Source organism: Dermochelys coriacea, chromosome 6, assembly GCF_009764565.3.
Source record: "Dermochelys coriacea isolate rDerCor1 chromosome 6, rDerCor1.pri.v4, whole genome shotgun sequence".
In the NCBI taxonomy this organism is placed as follows: domain Eukaryota; kingdom Metazoa; phylum Chordata; order Testudines; family Dermochelyidae; genus Dermochelys; species Dermochelys coriacea.
Genome location: NC_050073.1, coordinates 92178954 through 92200027, shown reverse-complemented (window position 1 = coordinate 92200027; position 21074 = coordinate 92178954). Strand labels below are relative to the sequence as shown.

General features: G+C 41.4%; 1 long non-coding RNA gene across 1 annotated transcript; it reads right to left on the bottom strand.

Moving 5' to 3' along the window:
• Positions 1 to 2042: 2042 nt before the first annotated feature.
• On the bottom strand, positions 2043 to 20662 carry LOC122460596. The gene is made up of 4 exons (XR_006282007.1): positions 20203 to 20662; positions 3803 to 3857; positions 3649 to 3689; positions 2043 to 3234 (listed from the first exon to the last, which is right to left on the bottom strand). It is a non-coding gene; the product is annotated as an uncharacterized LOC122460596 (long non-coding RNA).
• Between the last annotated feature and the right edge of the window lie 412 nt (positions 20663 to 21074).

Here is a 21074-nt window from a genome sequence, read left to right as displayed (position 1 = left end):
GGGGCTATGTGACAGTTACACACTGAGCTAAAAATAAATACAAAGCTCTACAAAAGACAAAGCAATTAGCTGATACATTTGAACAGAAAGACTCAAGATTTGAGTTATTATATTCATAATGATGAAATAGCATAGTTAGTTTCACAGCAATTTTGACACATATTCCTCAGCTAGTCATAACATTTAAATAAAAAAGGGGAGAGGGGGAAGAGTATTAGAAGAGTCAATGTCATAAAAGTGTAAAAAAAAATGGATTTTTTTCCCCTAAGAAAAATTCTGGCAACAATTTCAGTGTCTGATATTAGCTTGTAAGCCCTTTTGGGGAGGAACTTTTTTATTTTGTACGTTTTATAGCAAGTGCTGAAGTGCCATCTATATCAACACTGCTTTATAAATAAAATGATGCCATTAAAGCCATCATTCACTCTCCAAGATGCATTTTCAAAATTTTACAAAGAATGTCAATGGCAATAGCATAGTCAATCTACCTGCCTTACTCTTTGAATGGGTGACTGTGTAATGAAACTCAACGGTGGATATTATCCCTATTTTATAGATGAAGGAACTGAGGCAGAGACAGGCAAAGTGAATTGCCCACAGCGAGTCACTTGGCAGACTTGGATATAGATGATTCAAGGTACTGTGTTCACATTATAGTCTCCTCTGGAGAAATGAGTTTGAATCCTACTTCTGACAGTGACCTACTTTTCCCCATTAAACCATATCCTTCATCTGTAACAAAACAGACAGAATGGTTGAATAGAATTTTTTTTCCAGTTCTAATGTGCATAATACACACTCTATATAGTTTATAAATAATGAGCTCCTTGGGCAGGGAGTGTATTTTGTTTTGCGTTTATACAGTGCTTAGCACAATGGGATCCTGGTCTATAACTGGGGCTTGTAGGTGCTACCACAATACACAAAGTGGTTTATAATATTAATTTATATCCATGATTTTATCCATGTCTTCCACTGGCTCACTGTGAGTTGGGGTGTTCCTTTACCTTTTTAGGAGTTAGTTTCCTCATCTGTGAAATTGGGATTAATACCCATTTTTATCAAGTGTTTTGAGATCTTCTGTGTCTGTGTCCATACAGAGTGTTATTGTTATTTTAACATAGCAAGAGTGAACTAATCCTCAAAAACAGAATTGCAGCTATTCAGGGAAAATGAGAATCACCAAGTAAATCTCTCTAAGGGGAGACTTCTACCAAAGAAAAAGGTGTATGACAGCAGAATATTTTGACTGTCCAAGTGGTAAGGAGGTACAAACTAAAACCAACATATCCTGACTACACCCATTGAACATAAAACATTACTCCTCTTAGAACACGTAAGGACAGTACCAAAGCACTCTTGTTACCACTTCAAATGTTCATTTGAAATTAAAGTGAAACAGCTTCTTGGTTTTGCATTAATGAGAATGTGATGGGGTGTTCACCTCACACCAGGCCTGAAAAGGTTAAGAGAGCTGAGAAATGGCCAGTTAGTGAGACAAGCCACACATGAAGCTCACCTCAGCAGGTGTGGCCTGGGCTAGTATGAAGTCAGGAAGCTGGCAAAGGAAATGGCTGCTGTGAGGAAGTTTGCACCAATCCTCTGTGAATTAGAGAGGGAAGGAGGGATCCCAGGGAAAGAGCAGAATCCCTGGGATCTTGGCCCTGAGAGAAGCGTTTGGGAGGTGGGTAGGAAGCAGCTGAGGGAGAGAGCAGCAAGACTGGGGACTCAACAGACCTTGGCTATGTGTTGCAGCCCTGAGCTGGAACTGGGAGTAGTGCGTGGGCTCCTATTCCCCACCAGCTATTGATAGCAGTGCCTGGACAATAGGGGAAACCACATAGTGACCTGGCCAGAGGGCTGAGTCATGTAGAGAAAGCTGCTGCTCCTGGAGTGAGAGGAGCCACAAAGTGAGAGAGGACAAGTGAAGAGATCATATGGAGAAGCATTGGACCTGGAAAAGAGCAGTTTTCCAGGTACCAGGAGGAGGCTGTGAGTGAGCACTCTGTGATAGAGAACAATAGATGTTTCAGATGGTCACTGACAGGGTTAATTGGAAAAGGAGACGTATGGGGGGGTGGCTGTTTTTTAAAAGAAGGTGACTGCTGTGTGTAGTATGTGCCGATGTCACCAAATCAGAAGGTGTGAAGTGTCCTTCTGGTGCCAAGTTCCAGCCAGGAAATTAAAGGGAGGAGAAAAAATCCTAGTGCTTTTAAAAACCGTCAGTAGTTTTCAGTCAAGCCCTATAGTCTGCTCTTTTTAATCCCACCTAACTCCTAATAAACTCCTCAAGCTGGTTTTCCATTTCATTGGGATTCATGTAAATGAGGTGAGGGACACAATTTCAGTCCAAAGTAAAATAGGGTGTTTTATTTAAACCTAGCTAATTTTACAGAGGTCCCAAGATGGGAAGACAGGAGCCTTCAATCGTTCTCTCTGCAGTCCTAGAGCAAACTGTGTGGTCTCACTGTCTATTCTCCTTGCAACAGGGGAAAGACAACAGTGCAGGACACCTGTGTGTTTGGACAAGTAAAAATAAAGGCTAACTGAATTAGGCACAATTTCAGAACACCCTGTATCCCCAAAGATGTATGGGAACTACCTGAAATGCCACCCTGGAAGAATGAATCCCAGTGAACGAACAGAGAAAGACTTGTTCCAATAGAGTGCATTCATGTGACATTGTTCCTTCACTTGTCAGCTCCTGAGTATATCCCTCTGACCATCACTCATAGACCATCCCCCGAGAGAGAGACAGAGCTTCTGACAGCACATGCTGGGAGTTGTTCCTTGCTACCCATAGCTCTGTGGCCTACATGCATCTCTAAACTCACTAAACAAGCTTCTTGTTCTCATGTCCTTGTCACAAACTATATGTTTTTTCCAGAACCGTGCTCAAGCGATGGCTCTCTCCATCTCAGCAGTGAGATCCTTCTTTGTACAGGTCTCCCCAAAGAGTCGACAAATGGCAGGAGCTCCGTGGTCTGCACCAAGCCACAATCACATATATTAGAAACCCTATTTGATCATATTAGTCTTTGATCTGCCAGTATGCGTGCGCAGGCGCTTCAGGCTTTGCCATGTTGACCAGTCTGTATCAGCCTCTCCAGTAAGGTCCTCCTGGGGTTCCAGATCTATTTCAGTGTGTCCGACTGCACAGTGTCTTTCATTCCATAACCTCAGTCATGCTTTCCTGGCTAAACAAGCTGTTCTATTTTCCATCCATTCATACAGCTAGGATGTAAATAAAATTTCAGTAAGAGTAGGTCTTCTGCTACTTTTTTTATTATAAACAAAGTTAACTGAATGTTTCAGAAACACTCAGAATATTTCAGTTGTGACTCAGATGAAGTTTTGGGTGCAGATTGGGTCTCAGTTCTTATTTCATTGTGTCTGGTTCACACTTCCCTAACAGTAACTCATGGGCATTCATAGTGACACTGCACTCTTTAAGGCACATACATTTCGCAAGAGCATGCATGATTTGCAATTCTCAAACCGTTTTAAAATTGTAGACATTTTTGTTTGCTTTGTGTGTGGCTTTTTAAACCCCTTTTAATGGAACACTTCATATCTGAGCAAAGCTCACTCCTTAACATGGTGACAGCAAGTTAAATTGCTGATAGTAAGGAAATGTAATGGGGTTACTTTCTCCAGGATTAAGGTGCATTGACAGAGCTGTGTGGATCCTGCAATTGGAACAGATCAAAAATTCAGGTGCATTGCTGGAGATATGAGTGGGAACTTTGCAGTGTAGCTGGCTATACTATGGCTGGCTCTCTAAGAGCCATTAGTCCCTCACTTTCAAAACTATTATATTCATCCAAATGCACTTAGTTCTGACAGCATTCGTCTTCCTTTAAAGAAAGAAAATGTACATTCAGAAAAGGCAATGAACGTGTAACCCATGCTAAGTATAAAATGATTCATTAGAAAGGTCTCTGTGGTTCAGAGCTTGCATCACTTAGATATCTAATTGATCATTAATGCTTCTATGAAATGCAGGACAATGAACAGCAAAGCAGCAGCATTAACCTTATTTAAACATTTGATCGCCACATCTTCTTGGTGTTCACTGCATTTAATTCTGCTGCTGTTGCAAAGTCATAACATTAAATAAGCATTCTGAATGCCAAAGTCTGATGCTTAGCCCCCCTCCCCCTCCAGCCCTTACACCATTCTAAATGTGAGATTGTTCAGGGGCGGATCACCTAAAAACTCCTCTTTATGAGGAGAGGGGCTGAAGTGGGGCTAGGGATTATTCATTGCAAAGTGCTATTGTGTTCTAAACCTGGTAAGGAATGTTCCAGAGGAAAAAAGAAATGACTGGAACTGTGGAGGTTGTGTTATTTATATACATTGAATCTTTGATTCCTTTAAAGCTCTTGACCTGTATGGACTCCTGTGGAATGAGTTCTGCAATATAATGGTGCATTGTGTTTAAAAAAAACAACGCATACTTCCTTTTACCAGTTTTTGTCGACTCTGTTTCATTGGATGTCTCCTTAAGAGACAGGGTGAATAGGAGCAGCTAATTTCCCTTCTCTGTACCATTCATTACATCTCATGGTAGTCTCTTCCCTAAACTTTAAAAAAAAAGGGGGGGGGGGTTCTTTCCAACGTTCTACCATGTCCAGTCCTGCAGCCTTAAAATCCTACTATTCCGACTTTTAAGTGAGCTGTAGCTCACGAAAGCTTATGCTCAAATAAATTTGTTAGTCTCTAAGGTGCCACAAGTACTCCTTGACTTTTTTATAGGAACTCAATGTTCACCCTCCAGGATAGATCTACACAATGGGAATATTTTAAAGCTCCAGGATTATATACACCTTCCCCAACAACCTGAGGCCCCAGGCTTGTCAGCTGATCTATGAGGGCAAGCCCTTATGCTTGCACAGAGCTCTGCTGACCTCAAAGAAGGTACAAGTATTGGTAGGGGGTTGCCCAATTGGATCAGCTGGTAAAATCATGACCTGTGGTAGAAGGGATTCCCATTAGAATCAAATGAGAATTTATCAGTCCCTAACACTACAATTTATAATAGTGTTGAGATAATGGTTTGGGCAATTACTGCAGGACTTTGAGGTATTCTCTTCTTACAGGGTCAGAGGGCCTCAAGGCCAGACCCTGTAATTTAAGGGTGAGATCTCAAATCCAACCTGAGTGCTCACTCAGCAGGAATGCTAAACTCTGTTTCATTGCAATTATTCCAGTATCTGTGAAAACAATATAAATTGTATAAATATAATCAGAATAATTTCCTTATATGAGGTTTCCCTTTCATTTCTCACTCTTTAGCAACACCCTCCAGAGTTGGCAGATAGGAATCTCACACCCCCATCTCTAGCCAAGAACTTTGCTACCCAAAAAGTTGCTCTTGCAATACCCAGTTTCCAACAGCATCCCCCTGTCCATATTGATCTGGAAAAACAAGAGCTGTTCTCTATGTAGCACACCTGAATATAAACCTTTGTCTAAAAAAATAAATGGCAAGGGAATGTTTCCCATTACATCTCACTTCTGCCCTCTTAATTGTTTTATTGCTCACTTGCTTTCTTTTTCTTTGAGGGATGAGAGGAGAGGACAGGACATGGGGAAGTGTAGGCTTATGACAGAAAATGACTGTTGGAAACTTTAATCTTTTATATCCCTCTGAGCCATAACATCACCCTAAAGAACTAGTTCCTTTGAGAACGAGCATTTGCTTATTTTCAGATATCCCATAACCTTTGATCAGGGAGGTACTATGGACCTCAGAGTGTTTTCCATTCATGGACACTGTTATTTTTGGCATTAGGACTTGTCTATGATTGATGCCTTTGACGTAGCTGGAGCAGCTTCTGGCCCAGAGAGAGTGTAGTTATTACAGAAAGAGCCAGTGGTTGGTACAGCTTGATCAAATGATCCCCTGCTGTGAGGAAATATCAAGGCAGATTTCAGGGTCCTGTTTGTTCAGGAGTGCATATCAACTGTATTTCCCAAATGCCCCAATTCTTGAGCAAGCAGCAGCTTCCATTATCGGCAGGGTTTCTTCTAGCCTCTCTCTTTCCTTACTTACTGGCTTCCTAGTTGCAGAGCCAAACAGCATTACCAACTTACCTCTGCTGGTTCTTAAATCTGATTATGTTTGACTGGCTGGTCCAGCATATTGGGGAAAAAAATGTTACTTGGCTGAAATAAAGTGTGCTTTTTATTTCTTAGACTAAGGAACCTACCTTAGTCCATTATCATGGGAAATTGTAATTTTGTTATTCCCATCTTCTAAGATTTTAGCAATTCCACCAGATGACCAGACATGCCAGGATTTTCAGCTTGTAAGGTCACTTTTGGTAGGTTTGGCAATGAGGCGATTGGGCTGAGAGAGACCTGGGGCATCTTAAGGTGGTTAGTCGGGGGGTTAGATCCAAGTGTGGGACATGCAGGGGAGGTAGATATTGTGAGCAGAATAGCAGATAGAAAGGTAGCAGAACTGGAGCATATGTCCAAGTAAAAGTGGTGGTGTACAGAAAGGATAGGAAACTAGAAAGGGAAGACGAGTCCAAGAGCACATCATAGGGGGTCTAAAGAGGAGCAAGATGAGTATGTGTTTGCCAGTTTTCCTATAAGGAAGTCCTGACAGGAATGCTTCTGAGAGAGGAATTGCAACATCATAACTTCTTATGATTTTTGCCTTTGTCCCATGACTATTTTTTGAAATCTATGGTGTTCTTATCCCGCGATTTGAACTAGTTGGCACCTAGCCCTCACGGTTGGCATCTGTTGAATGCCAGGGGCTGGCTGGCATGTAAAGCATAGACTTTGATCCTATGCCACCAAATTCAGATCAGGATTCCAACTCCTCAATGGGTTGGTCGGGGAGATTGGTTTGGCCCATTATACAGAGAGGGCCCCACTGTGAAATTCAGATCCAGACTGAGATTCTAACTCCCTGCCAAAGCTGAACAGCACTGGGCTGTTCATATCTGGAGATGTGGTACATTTTCATCTCTAGTAAAACAATGTGTCACAGATGCTTCCCCCGCCCCACATGAATGTCTTGGGATCCTCCCCCACTTCAACAACTAGCTTGCTGCATCCTGTAACATTCCCTGCCAGTGAGAACGGTTGATTGCAGCTTCCTCCAAACCTTTGCCTGGATGGGATGGTTTGAGTGGCAAGGGCAAAGTCCAGGAATTCAGGCACTCCTTACTTTGTTAGTCCTCTCCCTTGGGTTTGAGTGAGTTGGGTCCACAGGGCTCGGGAAAGAGACCAAAGCCCAGATCTCACATGCAGCAGACATTTGGGCTACCATATCATTACTACTATTAAATTATTTGTACTGTGATAATGGTCAAAGGCTCCAGTCTGGCCTCACAGTGTTGTGAGCTGTACAAACAAGTAGACACAATCCCATCAACCACTGTACTTGTGGTCACAGTTCCCAAAGTAACTGCACCTCTGACACCTTTGTGGACCCTCTGAGGAAACTCCACTTAAGTTCTAGGCTTCCAGCCATCACCAGTCACAGCATGGAGTTCTGTAACTCCACCTTGACTGGGGATTTAGGCTACAATTTTCTGTGATCACCTCAGTACTTTTGACTAGTTCAGCACCTGCCATTCTGTTTTCCTAGGCCTAACCAGTGGCCAGCCAGCTCCCCTAAAGCAAAATACTATGTATTCAGAACAAAAGCATTACCAAGAAAACATATCTTGAAAACAACTAACAGCTTATATGTATGCCTGGCTTACCAGGTATCACCCATCATGTACAGGGAGAGCCTGGCTGGGTTCAAAATACTTCAGCTTTTCACTGAGCCTGTCCTGCTTGCTCAGTTTTTACTTAGTTGACGGGAGTTTATCCTAAGTATAGACTGACTTGAAACTGAACAAGGACCTTGAAGGTTTGGCCCTTTATCAAGGAAAATCTTGAAAGTAGTGTTTTGGATTTTGAAGCTCCTATTCTATACATTAACTACCGGAAGAGAAGACTTCCTATTGATTACACATTGTGGAGATTAAATATTGTATGCAAAATGCACTTATTTTTTAAAAAAGTAATAGGTATATATATTAGTTCTGCCAAGGGGACACCTAAAGCCCTTCTGATCCCATGAAAATACAAGCATACTATCAGTAGCAAAATGTCCCACTTATGAAATTTCTTTGGTGTGGGTGCACATAAAAACCCCACAGTTAAAGTGGAATCTTTCCTCTGTTAGGTTTGTCTCATTTCAAAATGAGGGTAGGGGTGAAAAAAGATTTTAAAACATAATAATGGCCATACTGGGTCAGACCAAAGGTCCATCTAGCCCAGCATCCTGTCTTCTGGCAGTGGCCACTGCCAGGTGCCCCAAAGGCAATGAACAGAACAGGTAATCAAGGGTATGTCTACAGTACCCACCGGATTGCAGGTAGTGATCAATCCAGTGGGGGGAGGGCGTTGATTTATCATGTCTAGTGTAGATGCAATAATTGATCCCTGAGCACTCTCCTGTTGACTCCTGTACTCCACCGCTGTGAGAGGTGCAGGCAGAGTAGATGGGGGAGTGGCAGCAGTTGATTCACCTTAGTGAAGACACTGCAGTGAGTAGATATAAGCTACGTTATTCATGTAGCTGAAGTTCCATAACTTAGATTGATTCTCCCCCCCACACTCCCAGTGTAGACCAGGGCCAGGTGATCCATTCCATTGCCCATTCCCAACTTCTGGCAAACAGAGGCTAGGGACAACATCCCTGCTCATCCTGGCCAATAGCCAGTAATGGACCTATCCTCCATGAATTTATCTAGTTTTTTGAACCTTGTTATAATCTTGGCCTTCACAATATCCTCTGGCAAAGAGTTCCACAGTTTGATTGTGCATAGTCTAAAAAAAAATATATATATATATACTTCATTTGTGTTAAACCTGCTGCCTATCAATTTCATTTGGTGACCCCCTATTTCTTATGTTATGATAAGGACTAAACAACTCTTCCTTATTTACTTTCTCCACATGATTTTATAGACCTCTATCATATCCCCACTTTGTCATCTTTTCCAAGATGGAAAGTCCATCTTAATCTCTCCTCATACAGCAGCTGTTTCATACCCCTAATCATTTTTGTTGCCCTTTTCTGAACCTTTTCCAATATACCTTTTCTGAGATGGGGAGACCACATCTGCACACAATATTCAAGCTGAGGGTGTACCATGGATTTATAGAGAGCCAATATGATATTTTCTGTCTTATTATATATCCCTTTCTTGATGATTGCCAACATTCTGTTTGCTTTTTTTAGTTGCCATATTGCTGTTTTTTCAAGAGATCAAACAGATTGTCAAGCTGTAAAAGTAAAAGTAAACTAGGAACCTTCCTTTTAGTAGTTTATATAGCTTTTCAAATAGAGAATCTTTAAAGCAATTCTGGGCTTATCAATCAACTTTCACAGCCAAGCTTTAAATTTCTGAAAATACAATGTAATATCTTTATTATAGATGGTCAAATTGGTTTGCATAAAACAAGAACATAGGATCAGACCAGAAAGCCATTTTGTCCAGTATCTTCTCTGACAAATGCTTCAGAGAAATGTGGAAGAGCCCCACACTATGCAGATGTGGGATCTGTGCCTCCCCCCATTGTCTCTTCCTGCTCTAATAGTTCCAATTAGGCTTAGGCCTCAAAGCATGATGACATTTAATATCTCTTCCAAAATTTTGTTATCATTATGATCACTCTGGATATTCTCTATGTCCATAAAAGAATTTGGTTTTAATCAATGGTCAAATTTGTTTCCCTAAAACAAGAAACAAACCAACTCTTTCTCCAAACCAGAAACCAAGTCTGAACCAGTCTATTTTAGGTCTTAAAAACTTTGGTTAATTCTCCTTTCATTATTTGGTATATCATGACTCTGGTTCTGAAGCAGAAAGGCTGTTCTTATTTTCCAAATCAGGGTCAGAAGGTATAACAATCAAAGGAAAAGTTTTCACGAGATTCCCAGCATTTTTGAATTCCTCACACATTTGAAAAAAAAAAAAAAAAAGATTGGTTCATGAATAGGTCACAAAGAGGAACAAAAGGAGTAGAGAACTGAAAGATGTCCTATGGGGAGAGGGAACTAGTTAAAACTGAGATGAGCCCAAACCAAAACCTCAGATACCCAACGTAAACTCTGAAAAGGTTTTGATTCTGATAAGTTCTGAATAGTTCAGTTGTTAGAACTCTTTGAAAAAAACAGAAATTCATGAACATATTCATATTTTGAAGTAGGTTGCATTTCACAGGGTGCCATTTTTCTTTTTAAATTTAAAAAATATTATGGAATTGAAATATAAAATAACCTTTCAATTCAGTTTTTGGTAAAAAAAAAAGTTGCACGTTTAAAAGGTCAGTAAAAGTGTCACAGAAATGGCCAAAAAACCATTTAGAAAAAGAATGTATTCTGACCAAAAGAAAAATACCAACTCTATTTGGCACCTCTCTTGGATTGACCAAAAATGAAAAATCTGAATTGAAAACTCTCAGTGGTGGGGAAGTTTAGATCCAAATCTAAATCTAAACTTGAAGACAGATATGAAGAGATTAAGTGGAATCTATGGCTCAAAGAGCTCTGGATAGATGAAATGGCACAAGGAACAGAGCAACACCTTAGCGTGGACTGCTGCTGAGATGGGCACAGAGAGGTCCAAATTTAAAGAGAGAAGTAAACATGCAGGGTGAAACATGTGAATACGAGTTCACTTTACCAGTCCACCAGAGAAATTGAAGCTTCCACATGTACAGAGTAAAACCAAAGGAGTAGTCAATCAGTACCTGGGAACCAGGGGGGACTTCCTGTAATTTCTTCAGATCTGGGTGTTGAACTGTTCTCCCATTGGGCTTTGGTGAAGGTGTGAAGTTGCAAAAAGCAGTTGCTGTCATAGCAATATAAACCAAGCAAACATGAGACTTTTGGGTCATTTCTGCCAATGATGCTTTCTTCTTTAAGAGAAAGAGTGACTATTTCTTGTTGACCAAAACATTGGCCTAAATATTTATAAAAAGGGCAATTGGTTGAAGTGAAAAAATGAGCTCCCATACAAAAATAAATCTCATTATCGGTGAACAAGTGTAGTCTCCACAGAGAAGCAACATGCTCAGGATCTGGAGTTTTCATAGTATTTACTATCTCTCTGCTTCTCTGCTCCCTGAAGTCTTTGAACCATGATTTAAAGGACTTCAATAGCTCAGACATGGGTGAGGTTTTTCATAGGAGTGGGTGGGTGAGATTCTGTGGCCTGCGCTGTGCAGGAGGTCAGACTAGATGATCAGAATGGTCCCTTCTGACCTTAGTATCTATGAATCTCAGTGAATGGACTATAAGGAAGGTACGGATTCTGGCCTTATATATTTTTAGGGGTTGTGAAATTATTGGTGCTCCCTCTAAGCAGTTTTCTCCATCTCTTCCTCCTCTGTCTCTGCAAGCACTAACCCAATCCCCAGCCTCTATATTGCCCACAAGCACCCACTATCGATCTCCCCTGTCTATGATCTTACTTTTCTGTAAGCTGTTCCTGTACCCAGTTGATTAGAATACTATGGGGAGAAACTATGCCATCTGACATGGTGAATTTTGCTATGCCGCTCCACCAGTTATCCCATGACAAAAAGAGAGGAGTCACATGCCATGAAGTATGATATGAATTGTACACCCATAAGTTTCACTCTGCCAGCCCCACAATATGGTTGATTTCAGAGTAGCAGCCGTGTTAGTTTATATTCTCAAAAAGAAGAGTACTTGTGGCACCTTAGAGACTAAGTTTGAGCATAAGCTTTCGTGAGCTACAGCTCACTTCATCGGATGCATTTGGTGGAAAAAACAGAGGAGAGATTTATATACACACACACAGAGAACATGAAACAATATGTTTATCATACACACTGTAAGGAGAGTGATCACTTAAGATAAGCCATCACCAACAGCAGGGGGGGGGAAGGAGGAAAACCTTTCATGGTGACAAGCAGGTAGGCTAATTCCAGCAGTTAACAAGAATATCAGAGGAACAGTGGGGGGTGGGGTGGGAGGGAGAAATACCATGGGGAAATAACTTAGGCTTGAATAGAGACTGGGAATGGATGAGTCATTACACAAAGTAAAACTATTTCTCCATGTTATTTCTCCCCCCCCCACACTCCCCACTGTTCCTCAGACGTTCTTGTTAACTGCTGGAAATGGCCCACCTTGATCACCACAAAAGGTTTTCCTCTTCCCTACCCCTGCTGGTAATAGCTCATCTTACGTGATCACTCTCCTTACAGTGTGCATGATAAAACCCATTGTTTCATGTTCTCTGTGTGTGTATATAAATCTCCCCACTGTATTTTCCACTGAATGCATCTGATGAAGTGACCTGTAGCTCACGAAAGCTTATGCTCAAATTTGTTACTCTCCTAGTCCTTAAACTGCCTGTGAATCTGGTGAAAATCTTGCAGTGATCTGCCTAGTGCACCGTTGCCCTCCAACAGGTACAAGAGCTGTTTAATGCTGTGCCATGGAGGATTCTTTAGTTAAAGTTGTAGGAATCTGTATATGTGGTGCAGAAGTCCTACCACAAGTCCTACCACAGCTGAAGTTTTGAGCGGTCCAGGTGTGGCTCACAGTGACAATTATGAAATCTTTGAAGGTCACAGCAATACTAACTCAGATCTGTTCCAGAAACCTCTAATGTGCATTGGAAGCTTCAGCTGTAATAACCATTTGGAAACTGGCAGCAAGTAGGGAAATATAAGAACGTTCATCTTATTAGAATTTGTTGGGGAATTTAATTTAGCAGTCTTGGGCGTAAGGGTTGACTAGCACTAGCCTGAGCCAGATAGAGTTGGCCAGACACTGCTAGTTTTCTCCCCTCAACAAATCCTTGTTATTCCTATCCTGTGCATTTTTTGTCATAAACATTGTCATTTTTAAGATTGCCAGTCAGAGAAATGCCTAGGAAAATATAAGTCAGAGGGTCCTCAAATTCCAAAGGGTTACTGTAATAAGAATACTCATACGTTTACTGGTGAAAGATTAGTCGCCATCATTATGTACCAAGGGCCCAGCACAGAGGCCACTAAATTCAATGGGAAGAGTCCCATTTACTTCAAAGTACACTAGATCAGGCCCAAAGGATTTGAGAGAGAAATTTTCCTAATTGGTGCCCACAAAACTTCATTCTTTGCATGGTTAAAACCAACATTTGTGCATATGGAAGATCTGCATGGGCAAATAGCTGTGTGCACACGCAAATCTGCAGACACAATTGGAGGCCAAATAATGGTCCCACTTAAACAAATGGGAATGTTACTATTGACATGAATGGGTCCAGGATTTGGGATCAAGTTTGAAAATTGTCCAAAAGCAGCTATCCTCAGCCTTGCAGAGCTGTAGAGCCTCTTCCTCCTCCCATAAAGAAGCAAAGAACTGCAAAGTCACCATGGAGGGACAGCTGGAACATTGCACTGTGATCAACACAACACATACTACATTGACAAAGTAGTTGGAAAGCAATATCAAGACACCATGTCATGATAATTTAATTCAACACAAACCCTTCTCCATTGTAAATGATAATAGGGAGGGAGTGATTCCTTAGCATGCCATCCCTTTGATCACAGTTGTGACTGCACAAAAGCCACACATGAAACACTAAACAGCTTTTGAGTCACAAACTACATATTTAGGTATCATTGTCCTACATGCTTCACTTAACACTGCCTGATGCTATATTACAGGAGGCTGTAAGCCTACCCATGTCAGCCTCTACAAGCTCGTGTTGCTCCTCCTGATATGTGCTGGGAAGTTGCTAGTAGAGTTGAGCACACACGGCAATGCCTAGATCCAAGGCATCTACTATATGTGTTGACACTAAAGTCACAACAAAGTTTTCTTACCACCATTAAACCCCTAACATTGTCACTCAAACAGATATAGGTTCAGGTATGCCAAACAAGAGTGGAGAACAACCTTGCAGCTTGTGTACTCCAGCTCCCAACAATCAAACACCTACCAGTTGGTGCAGGTCAGCCCTGGACTGTACTGCATTGGCCAGTCTAGAGATGCAATGATCATTGATATTACATCACTTCCCCCCCCCCCCCCCCGTCACCAATACCTATAACTGCATCAGAGAGCATCAAAATATGAAGATTTCCTGCAAGGCAAGCTGCTTGTGCACAGATGGTCTTCCAGTGACTTAGAGTGCAATGATCAGTCAATTACATGTGCATAGATGTGGCAAGAAGCAGTGAATAAATAAACTGTATAAGGTCTCTTGCCTGTATGTACTGTTCATATCCTCAAAGAGTATCCATTAAATTACATATTTTACCAGAATGCTGAAGCAGAAAAGAGTTCATAGCACATAACTGAGCAGTAACTCATTTATCTCTTTGTTCCCCTGATCTTTTACTCCTTTCTTTCCCTTGTCAGTCTCACCACTGTTGGTGCAAGAACATTCTCCTCTGCAGCTACTGCTGACTAGAAAAGTCTTCCTGTTTCTCTCCATTTCACCCCTTTTTTTCAAGCCTTAACTCAAGCTTCTCGTCTCTCTATTCTTCTGTTTCTGGTATTAGTCTTGTGACTGACTGCTTCATTTTATTAACCATTGGTCTTTACTCCACTGCTTTCAGTAATTGATATTCCCGTGTTGTGCCGTAGTTAACTCCGTCAAACATTTTGGAATACAGAGATGCAGCTTGAATGAAAGATTCTATACAAAAAGGTTGTGCATCTTACTGTGATTTACAGTGTTGTTTTAGCCATGTTGATTCCTGTATATGAGACAGACGAGGCAAGTGCGGTAATACTTTTTATTGGATCAACTTCTGTTGGTGAAAATTACAAGCTTTCAAGCTACACAGAGATCCTCTTCAGGTCTGGAGATCAGACACGGATATTTTCAGAGCCTGAAGAGCTCTGTGCCACTCAAAAGCTTGTCAAAACTATTACCTCACCTACCTTGTCGCTGTTGTATCTTAACACAATGGAATAGTTTGGCTTCACCAAAGGGTTTAACACTTTGCAGAGATGGCATGCCAAATTCTACTGTTACACCTGTGCAGCCCCATAAATTTGTCCAATTTTGGCAGGGAAATTCTCCACAGGGAGTCATTTCTCATTAATTCACATTTCTAAATAATTAAAGACATTTAGAGTATTCCAGTAAAAGGGGTTGGAGCAGGGAAATGGGAGTCAGGATAGCGGTTTTCTGATGCTTTTCTGTTAGGGGAGGTGACAAAAATGTTTGTGCAGAAAATAAGCCCTAAGTGAAGGTTTAGGCATACAAAAAAAATCCACAATGCTGGGGAAATTAGAGGGGGAAATCAAAGCCTAACAGCTGCAAAGTTATACAGGAACTAGAAGGAGAAAGAATAAGCTGCCTTAATACAGAATGGAAACTAGTCAGATTCTAGCTGAGGCCTATGTAAATCCTTCCAATCCCATCAGGCTCAGACTCCTTTAAGAAAGTTGTTTCCTGCTACAAGGGAAGCAGGATCAAACAGCCAAATGTAAATGAGCAGTGACACCTGATGCCCTGAAAGTGAGATCTCAATAAAAAAAGCATGCTGGACAAACTTTACACTGTCAGTCACATGCCCCAAGAGCTGTGCAAAAGTGGTGAGCACTTCATCACAACATATCACATGGAAATATTGGGTGATTTCATGACCCTTCTGAATTTGCTTTTCTACAAAATTGAAGAAAAAGCTATTTTTTAACTCTAAAGCTATGAATGTATATGGCCTAGAACAATAGTATATTTTTAAAACAAATATTTTGAATCTGAAAGGCAAAAATGTCAAATTCAAACTTTTAAGGCATCTTTTGCCTTGAAATGAGCCCATTATCACTTGAAAAATATCTCAAAGAGATCCAATGATAGAAAAGAAGTCACTAAATTGGTCAACAAAAGAGTTTGATTTTTGGTTGGAGCCATAATGAAATGCAGAAAAACCTCAAACGTCCTTACCCCATTTTACAGATGCTAAAAAACACTAAAAAAAAAAAGTCAAGGTCCAGATCCAACCCCACTGAAACCAGCAAGACTGTTTCCACTGAGTTTACTGCAAGTTTGATTGCACCATGTGTGACTTGACCAAAGTCACACAAGAAGTCAGTGTCAGAGATTAGATTAAAACTCTGAAGTTCCTGCTCTCAGACTGCAGAATAAATCCTTTTTCTCTTGCATGATTACATCATGTAGGGTAGGCCTCAGAGGATTTGCATACTGGCCCTACGATGTCTCTGGCGGCACGGGCCAAGGGATGTGCTGGCTGCCGCTTCCTGCAGCCCCCATTGGCCTGGAGCAGTGAACCGCGGCCAGTGGGAGCTGCGATTGGCTGAACTTGAGGACGTGGTAGGGAAACTGGCCCGGCCCACCAGGGGACTTACCCTGGCAGGCCACGTGCCAAAGATTGCTGATCCCTGCTCTAGTGTATGAGGTAACTAAAGCAGCAGGCCTGCTTCCTACATCTCCCCTTGCCCTTTCACAGCCCTGCATAACCAACCCTTGTTATCTGCAAACCCTTTGATGTGCCGTCTGCCTCTCTGCTTCTCCAGTGACTGCGTACAACAGACCTGTTGAGTCATGGTGGCAGATTAGCAACATCCATGAACAGGCTTTCCCTTTTGGACACCAAACAGGTTATACAGAATAAAGAAGAGTAACTCTTTTGGTGTGTAAATGTAACATTCAGAATGTTATCTGCATTTGAGTTGTGATGAAAGTGAACATGTCTGGGAGCGTGGTGTTTCTAGTGGCCAAGATACTTGAGCTGGAAGAGCTTAAAAAAGCTACAATCTCAAGGGAAATTTTAATATTTTTCTCTGCCAACATTAGTTAATACTTGAAAAATATATTCATTATAAAATTCAGTTGGCCCATGGAGAGAGAGTGTTAAATTTACAGACTAAATCCAATCATTAAAGTGTGAAATGGGGAGGTTTAATCCTGAATTAAGTGCAAATTGGTACATAAACTGGAGCTAGCTATGGAGCTAGTAGACAGCCTCCACATTAGAATGAGTCTAAGTAGAGAAACAATGTGGTTTTAATAAAAACAAACCTAAATCTTTCCCAAAAAATCAAATCACATTTGATGTTCAAAAGTGTTCAGATTATTATAAATTGTTTCATCTTTTTAGCAAACATTTATCTGAATTATAGCCAACAAAATCAGATGAGACTAAACATCACAAAAATGGTAGAAAATGAGGGCAAAGACCAAAACTCAAGCGTTTAGAAATAAACTATAAGGTGGACTATAAGGTGGATAGAAAGCTGGCTAGATTGTCGGGCTCAGTGGGTAGTGATCAATGTCTAGCTGGCAGCTAGTATCAAGTGGAGTGCCCCAGGGGTCAGTCCTGGGGCTGGTTTTGTTCAATATCTTTATTAATGATCTGGATGATGGGATTAATTGCACCCTCAGCTGTTTTGCAGATGACACTAAACTGGGGGGAAAGGCAGATAAGCTAGAGGGTAGGGATAGGGTCCAGAGTGACCAAGACAACTTGAGGATTGGGTCAAAAGAAATCTGATGAGGTTCAACAAGGACAAGTGCAGAGTTCTGCACCTAGGACAGAAGAATCCCATGCACTGCTATAGGCTGGAGACTGACTGGCTAAGCAACAATTCTGCAGAAGAGGACCTGGGGATTACAGTGAACAAGCAGCTGGATATGAGTCAGCAGAGTGCCTTGTTGCCAACAAGACTAATAGCATATTGGGCTGCATTAGTAGGAGCATTGCCAGAAGATCAAGGGAAGTGATTATTGCTTCTATTTGGCACTGGTGAGGACACAAGTGGATTATCGCATCCTGTTTTGGTCCCCACACTACAGAAAGGATGTAGACAAATTGGAGAGAGTCCAGCAGAGGGCAACAAAAATGATCAAGGGGCTGGGGTACATGACTTACGAGGAGAGGCTGAGGGAACCGGGGTTATTTAGTCTGCAGAAGAGAAGAGTGAGGAGGGATTTGATAGTAGCCATCAACTACCTGAAGCAGGGTTCCAAAGAAGATGGAGCTAGGCTGTTCTCAATGGTGACAGATGACAGAAGAAGCAATGGTCTCAAGTCGAAGTGGGGGAGGTCTAGGTTGGATATTAGGAAACGCTGTTTCACTAGGAGGGTAGTGAAACACTGGAATGGGTTACCTAGGGAGGTGGTGGAATCTCCATCCTTAGAGGTTTAAGGCCCATCTTGACAAAGCCCTGGCTGGGATGATTTAGTGGGTATTGGTCCTGCTTTAAGCAGGGGATTGGACGAGATGATCTCCTGAGGTCTCTTCCAACCCTGATATTCTAGGATTCTAAAAGCCAAATATTTAGGTGATTATCTGAAACAAAATTAAACTTGGACCTTCTGAGTTTTCAGCTGAACTGCTCTGACATTTGGGCACCTTCAAAAACAATGGCACCAACTAAGCTCAGCATAATACAAACAGTAGATGGAATCCTGGTTTCCTACTGACTTCAGTGGTATAGGCTTTTACCCATTGATTCACCTCTATTGAAGCCTACCTACAAACAGATTTTGATGACACACACCACAACCTACACTGTGTCTCTGTGTATGAGTAGCTAGGACTAATTATACTTTTTTAAAAGACATCTGTTTTTATTAACTTTCAGCTGTAAAAGCTTAAGGGTTTCTTTGTTTGTTTTTTAAAAGTATTTTAAATGGCACATTCTTCTGAAAGTGATGAAATAAAGTGTAACAGCCTTAAGCTAGCACTGAAAAAAAACCCACTCAGGGTAAGCATTAAAGGGGGGGGGGAAAAAACAAAAAGCTTAATGTGAGAGCAATTAGGCACTGAAATAATCTCCCATGGGAGAAAAATAAGGCATCCTCACAGCATGTGAGATTAGATATGTGATGCTAGTAAAATATTACATTTATATAGTGTTCTCTTCCAAAAGACCCTGAAGCACCTTAAAACTCTGTATAGGCAAACTTCATACACATTTAAAAATCATTTCTCCCACCACTTAATTGCAATCACATTAAGGGTAGAAAGTACAGGCTGTTAAGCATCATACAAGGGTACGTAGCAGTTTAAAATACAACATGAAGAATACTTTAGCCCTTGATACATAGGGATTATATAAACAAAACTGCATTTTTATAGCATTGCTCTCATTCACCTAGTTCAAAGGTCACTGAAATGCATGGGATGTCAGTAAAGGAACAAACAGGGCAGAAAGAGTAGGTTTAGTTTATTTAAATTCAGATTTGGAGGAAGCCTTTTCTAGCAGTGAGATCTATACAATGGAATTATTTGCTAAGGGAAGCTGAGGCAACATCATTGGAAGTGCTCAGAAGGAGACTAGGAGACTGTTTTAGACCATACACCATCCTAGAGCAGGTAGGGGTGAGTCTTGCCCAGCATGGCCTTTCTAACACTAAGCACATATGATTCTCTGACTTTCAAGCACCTCTGAAAACAGGTGTGATGGAACTGTCTGGGAGGTACTGTTTGCTATAAATTGCCAGTCAGTTTAAATGCATATATCTGCTTGACATTTAATTGCTGATCAAATGCTCTGAAAGAGAAATCAGTCAATGTTTTTCCTACCAATCATCAGATTGAAGCATAGGGAAATGTCCTCTTCAAATGTCCATATAGTTTCTATTAACATAAATGGTGATTATGCATGCTTTTGAGAGGAGATTATACACATGCAACATAATGTATATAATGTTATTAGATGCACTAACTTGTGTTTAAAACGACATCTCCTTCAAAAGGTGCCAGCTGCCACATATCTGCTGCATTTGAAACCTTGACAACAAATGCACAATTACTTAAAATATCCTGCAGTGCAGGAAATAGGTGGATAAAGCAGCAGTTTCCAGGGATGTGTTAAACACAGTATAGTTAATTTATAAAATAACTGTTGATGAACCTCTTAGCTCAGGTTTAGATAACATTATACAACATAATTTTCCTCTGCAAACTCATTACAATAGATTGAATTTATGAACCATCAAGTGATCCCTATTACAGAGTCAGGAAATATAGCTTTTCAAGCTTGATCATGTACAAACGTGCTTTGAGTCAGCTTGCTGGCTGATAGGGCATAAATGTGGCAAAATGTGTCTCTTGTTTCCTATTTCTGATTCATTCAAACTAAACCATCTTCCAAAACTCTTTGAAATGGCTAAGAAAAGGTAAAACAATTTCTATGGACCTCTGTGAAGCTGTCACAGAGTCACTCACCACACTAGTGCCTCCTGCTGGCCATTTCAGGAATTAGCTCTGGTCAGCAGGTGTGCCCTTTGGTGGTGGTTCTCCCATCCAATCTCTGCCTGCAGATCCACTGCAGTTCCAATCTCACTGCCTCAGCTATGTCACAATCCAGGTTCCTCCTTCCAGGGGTCTCCTTCCACAGCAGTACAGTTGCAGCTCACAGGGCTTGGTGGTCCATAGACTGGCCGCTTCTTCACCCACAAGAGGGGAGGAGACCCAGACTCACCCACTACCCTGGGTCCACTGCCCTGCTTTTCTTTCTCTACCAGCCTGTCAATTCCCTGAGCCACTTCCCCACAACCCCAGCACCTTCAGCTCCTGCCTCTGACTCCTTTCCTCTCTTTCCAGGGCCTCAGACCTGCAAATCTTAGCAGCCCTGTTCACGGTACTCATCTCTACAGCCCTCTAGGAAGCCAGTCCCCTCCCTTTGGCTTCCTGCAGCAGATTCACTTACTCTGCCCTGCAGCTCCCTTTTATATGGGCCAGCTGGGTCCTGGTTGGCTGGTCCTGCTGCCACCCTAATTGGCTGCAGCCACTGCCCTAATTGACTGTTTCCTTGCTGCACTCTAGGCTGGATTTTAACCCTATCAGGGCCAGTGCAGGGCAGATGCCCCTTTACAGAGGCCTATTAAACAAAGAGTGTGGAAGTCAGCAGATGATGTATTTCTTATCTGTAGGTCTGATCTCAAAAGAGATCCATATATTTTTCGGGTGAGCCATTAGGTAACAACGAGGAATATGAATGAAACTGAGAATAAAAAAATTTAGGATGGATATTAGGAAAAAAAATACTAACAGTGATACCTATTTGAATGTGATTTATTTTTCGTCACAAGGAAAGT